The sequence below is a fragment of the Pterocles gutturalis genome, unplaced genomic scaffold (genome assembly GCF_000699245.1).
Source record: "Pterocles gutturalis isolate BGI_N339 unplaced genomic scaffold, ASM69924v1 scaffold5159, whole genome shotgun sequence".
Classification (NCBI taxonomy): domain Eukaryota; kingdom Metazoa; phylum Chordata; class Aves; order Pterocliformes; family Pteroclidae; genus Pterocles; species Pterocles gutturalis.
In genome coordinates, this window is record NW_010133022.1 from 29122 (window position 1) to 35231 (window position 6110).

The window sequence follows — 6110 nt, forward strand, 5'->3', positions numbered from 1 at the left end:
TAGAAAGCGAGAGGGAGATGTACAATCACTCATCTCCCAGCACTCTCCACAGTCAAAAACTCTTTGATCCTCATCTGTCCAGATATCCTGTAGACTTAGCATCCAGTCCACCTATTTTAGGCATTTATTTAGGGATGGATTGAATTTCTTTTGAAGAATGTGTCTCCACATTAATTACACGAGGGACCAAAGACAGTAACTGTAGCCCAAACAGAGTCCCAGCTGAGATAACTATCCATACTTCTGCACATTGAAAAGAGCAAGTTTCTAACAGAAGATGATAGAAAATCTGATCAATGCCTCTTATTGTTTTGTCAATCACATTTTTTAAAACTGCAGGCTTCAAATTACTACAAAACTGCTGACACTGGCTCAGTGCCTGTGAATTCATGACCAGTTGTGTTTTGTGCTCCTGCATATTTCTGTGTGAGGTGAAATACTTGCCCTACTGACACAAGCGATAAATTAGTAAATCTCCCATTGACTTAGCTGGGATCAGGATTTTTCTCTATGTCAAAGAATTTCTGTTGCCTTGTTGTCCTATTCTTGATGTTTCTTTGGACTGCATTTTTTCTCAGGGCTTACTTATTCAGTAGGTAGTTTTGTCCATTTCTACACTGATCATTTTATTTTATTACCATAAGGAAAATCTCTTGGAGTTTTAAACTGCCAGAGGAAGTAAAGAATGGTGGAGAACTCCACAGAAATAGTGGAGAAATTAATTTTGAACTTGCACATAAGACATGAAATTATATGGATCCATAGCAGGGAATTTCTTGGAAACTAGAAAAGTTATCTATTTGGTTTTCGTCTTTAAAAAAAAAAAGGCATCTGAGACTATTTTGTACGCAGAAGTAGTTCACCAGGGTGTTTCAATTTAAGCTCTGTGTTCCAATATACAAACTGTGTAATAGGCAAGAGACTTGCATTTAATTGTAAATATCAGGTGTCTTGAACAGACCTGAAAACCACAGTAGCTGATGAGCACCTGACCAGTGTGCTATGTGCTGTTTATGCTTATAAGCTTTTCTGTTAGAAAACAAATATTAGGAAACTGTAGGTTGAGCATATGCTGACTTTATGGTGAATCTTGTTTTCAAAAAAAATTTCTGATTTTCTGAGATTAGACTCAAGTGCATACATTAATATCAGGAAGTGACTGATTAAGATGGCTTAGCAAATTATCAATAATATTGAAAAATGGCAATTGTTTTATAAGTGCCATAGTCCTGTGAGGTTGTCCATGCCGGGAAAAGATACCAGTGCATCTATTATTCTGATTCTGAATGCTGTAAAGCTTCTTATTTTCCATTTTTGCCTTGGGCAAATTCTGCTTATCTACAGCCTGCTTAAAATTATTGTTTACAACATACAAAAATATTTTTCCAACAATTAGCATATCTTTCCATAGGTTTCTTTATTTATAGGGAAAAAATAAGTCATGAAGCTCTGCAGTATTTAGGCAAAATTATCCTTAGGTTTTGGTTTATTTTAAAGATGAAAACAGATCTAGGTATTATTAATAGGGAGGAGTTTATCAACACCTTTTTTTCTATCTGTGTGTCACTTGCATTGTAACCTTCCAGCTGTATTTGGACTATACCACAGCACAATATATTCTCTTATTTCTCCATTAATGTCTGTTAATTAGCCATTATGTTTCTTCCTCCAGAAAAAAAAAAAAAAACAAACAAAAAACAACAACTTAGACGTGCATGCACACAAACATTCCTGAGGTCATTTTGTTTGGAATATAAAATGCTCGAGTCCTTTTTTTAGAGCTGAAAGTGTGTGAACAGACACCAAACATTTTTCAGCATATTGAGCACTGTTTCTGACTCAGTGGCAACACAGGACCTCTTTTTAAAATCTGATCATATATCCAGTAAACAATGTCAAAGCACTAATGTTCAATTTGAGGAAAAATGGGATACCGGCCTGGAAACATCTGCCTTTCTTTCTGGACTTAAAATTCCTCGTTACACCAAATATTCATTCCATCAGACTCACATTCAATAATTGAGCAGTCTGACACACTGTAGTCATTCTAAACACTTGCAAATGTTGATGAATGCACCAGAAAATCTAGGGCATTTCAAGAAACCCAAAGTACGTTCTCTGGAGCATAGAACATTGTACAAAGCCAATGCCTGCCTGCCTGTGTAGTGAGATTTTTAATCTGTTGCAAATTACTGAAGTTAAGAGAGTTACGTTAAACTGTGTATCTGGTTTATGCTTGCTTTCTTTAGATGTATTTAAGAACTTACCAAAGAAGAATGAAAATGTAACAATGAAAAGGAATAATACCGAGTCTCTTATAACCTTGTAAAGCCTTTGTAGAGAAAAGCCATTAAAATGCTATTGGCAAGATTTATCAGTTCCCCAGGTTTTACATACATCAATCGTTTTTCTTGTATTGGGGGCAAAATCCTGCTTGCTTTACAAATGCAAAAAAAGCTTTGTGATTAATTTTACATAAATAGTGAAAATTTGATCTGGCTTTTCACAGATAGATTGTACATCCATCCTGTCCTTATTTCTCTAAGAGCTATTCACCCAAATAGCTGGAATAGTGTAAAGACTGGATTCACAATTTATTCTCAATATTTATTTCTTTTTTAAATAGTATGTTTCAATTAAGAATAAATGAGAGATTACAGCATTGCAGGCCTTATGAACAAACCCACAGGGACTAAACAGAGGTTTAGATGTATGTATAGACAAGTAATTATAGTAAGTAGGTGTTAGTTGCAGGTTTTTATGGTGGAGACGAAAATGTTCAAACAATAAGAACTGCTCTGACCATATTATTTTACCTGGGTAGAGTGTGCTTCACAGCATTTCCTTCCTCTGCTTTAGGCAGTATGAAAATGAAATTCTGCTTAATTTGACAAGTTGCCATTTGACCTGATGTTGGTTTAAGCTTCTAGAAGCTCATATCAGCATGAGGTCACCAACAGGCAAAGTCAGTGAATCTAAAAATGGTGCAGAAAAAAGAGATTAGGCTTTACTTGGGTTCAGATTATTTAAACAAACAGACAATAATTTAGGGATAACAAAACCGTGTTCCTCATCTGATTGGTCAAATCACTTTATTAAATGACACAATTTACATCTCTGGCATGCACTCTCAAATAAAGTGTCCTTTGCAGTGAACAGAAAGTCTTTAGAAGTGAAAAGCCTTTTGTAAAGATAATACAGTCTTTTGCTACTAGGCAGAAATGCAATGTGAATAGATATTTGGTTGTGTTAAAGCAAACCAAAATGAAAACAAATTATGAACAAGTGTTGTGAACATCATCATCTACATAACTAAAAAAACCAAAATTTTCAGTTATATTGTGTATTCAAATAATCTGCGTGTTAACAGAGACACCTCTGAGGGTGAACACAAACCCCATGTATTTAAAATATCAGGAGAATTTTATCCTTGCATTTACTGAGCAGATCTGTGCATTCAAAAACAAATGTAAGAAATACTTGCATTAATATATTCAGAACTCATGCACAACAGTCACAACTATATGATAGATAGATGCATTGGTAGTGGAGGAATGGTGTGAGGAACAGAAAGTGAAAAATGCCATGTGGTTCTTTGTAAAGGTCTGTATGCATTAATATTTCATTTAAGTAGTCTGGGCCTGCTGCTTCCATTGAAATCAGTGCATTGTCTCAATCTGGTTTTAGCCTGATTTCCTTTGTAAACAAGGCTATGTGATCTGTCTGCATGCCTGTGTGTATGTCTGTCCTCCCATTAATAGCTTTGAAAATGTTTATTGGTTTCATTTCAGTGTGGCAGTGGAATAGATCTCATAGACAATCTTTTACCCACAGACCTTGTAAAAATAGGTGGCTGGGGTGGAGGATAGATACACAGCATTGCTATTGAGGGAAATGCTGCAGTATCAACTCATTCCTTATTAGGTAAGAGAGAATCCATATGGGAAAGAGAGCTAGTAAATCCTCAGCAGTAGGAAAAAAATCTGTAGCAGATGATGTTAAACACCCAAGTTAATCTATAATAAGATATGAAGCCATGTGAAACTCAACGTCACTAAGTCGCATGTTCACAGAATTACTTAATGATGAATTCCTTCTTGTGAACAGAAGAAAATTCTAAGGGTACACTTTGTTTTTCCTGGGACATTGATAGAATGTCAGTGATTCTATCGGAAATTCCTGATTCTGCTGTTCTTACATGTTTGTTGCATATTTGGGGGGGATTTAGAGTTTGATCCTAGAGTTATGATTTCTGTATTGCTGTGTGATCACAGCATTAAATTATTTTTAATATAACTTTGTATCATAATTTTTTGTTAATATCAAAATTTAAAAATACCTTTGGCAATTTTTAATTGCATGTACCTTAAAATCATGCACACATTTCCTTCTGTGAGATTTATGACCTTAGAATTCACAACATTATTTTCAATGAGAATTCAAAAGTTAGGCATCTCATCTTGAGAATTTAAATAATTGTATTGGGTAAAAATATGCCTTACAACAAACTCATTAATCTGGTTTCCAGTTTAACAATGTAAAGGATACTGTTCAAAGTAGAAACCTGAACTTGATTTGGATACAGGGAATCGTTTTATTAAAGTAGTATGGACCGCAGTTTAGCAAAATACGTAAGCATTATATAATTTTCAGAATGTAGGCCTTCTGTGAAATAAATATGCAAGAGTATTTATTGAATAGTTAAGGCCTCGTTTACCTTGAATTGCAAAATATAACTGCTAAATCTCAGTTATACTGAAATGAAGTGAAAACTTGACACATACTTCCAGAGAAATGGGCCTGGATCCAAAGAAAAGCCCTGAAGGCCAATAGGACTACCACAGTCCTGTTGGTTTCAGGGGGAATATTCCCAGTGATGATAAAAGGGGACATTATGGGGCTCCGCAGAGAAAAGTGTATTTTTGCCTGTGTGGCAGGAAAATTTACTCTGATTATGTGAGCGTAGGACTCTGAGGTGCAAAGCTCATTTTTAGGCATATTGTGGTAGCCTTGTTCATGTAATTTTTCTGAATCATCTTTCCTTTGCAAATTCATAATTTGTGAAATAATTTGTAAGGCGATATAGCAATATGATCCCAATTTAAAGGTTTACAGCTCCCATGTCTTAATTTCTGTCTTGGTCAAAAGATCAGTTGATTCCAGGGAGACTTCTGTTTGACTAGAGAATTACTGACAACTTAAACTCATCAAGAGTAAATTTTTCATGTCATTATTTGCTCTTATGGGAAGTTCCAGCTCAGCTGAACTTGAGTTTAATTTTCCTCTTTCCTTTATACCAACTATATTTTACAATTGCTATAACGGAGAATTCTTTACAGATGGGAATGTTTTGTAATATATTCTTTCTTACTGCATATAGGTTTTAGTTCTTTCTAATTTAACCACTTTACTCATAGTTGACAACCTTATTGAAACTAAAGATAATTTACAGTACTTCTGCAGTAATTTTAGTTGACTGTGCTTGACATCCTTGAAGAATGTCCACAAAATGAGGAGGATGCAGAGCACTTTGTAAGACTTGGGATATTCATTTAGTGCTTTAATAACATCTAACCTACCCAATAAGCTTAGAATACATATACTTTTAGCCACATATTTCTGTTGTTTAATTAAGCTGTAAATGCAAGATATGTATTGCCAGCAAAAATTATTTACCATCTCTTCAGATCCATCAAGGTAACTGAATTGTAACCAACCATCCAAATATTTGCTACTTGTACTGGTCTCATACCATGCAACACATGTCATAAACCCTCTTTCACATACCAATTTCTGTGTAAAACTGGCATTCTCAATAAGCAACTTATCTATGTCTTCCCAGCTGAGACTACAAATCAAAAGGTTGTCAGACATTGAGCTACCTAGATACTGAGAATAACTGCACAGCCAGTCAGATTACTAGACACTGTAGCAGTACATGTTCAGCAATTAGTGCATTTCACAGAGAAATAAAGGCTGTTCAGCCTCTGACTTGTTCAACAGTTTATTACAAAATTAACTTGCAATCCAGTTTAAATACACTCTAAATACCTTCCTTGTCCTTTTTCTTGTTCAAATATCATGGTACTGATCTCTGTAAATATCACCTT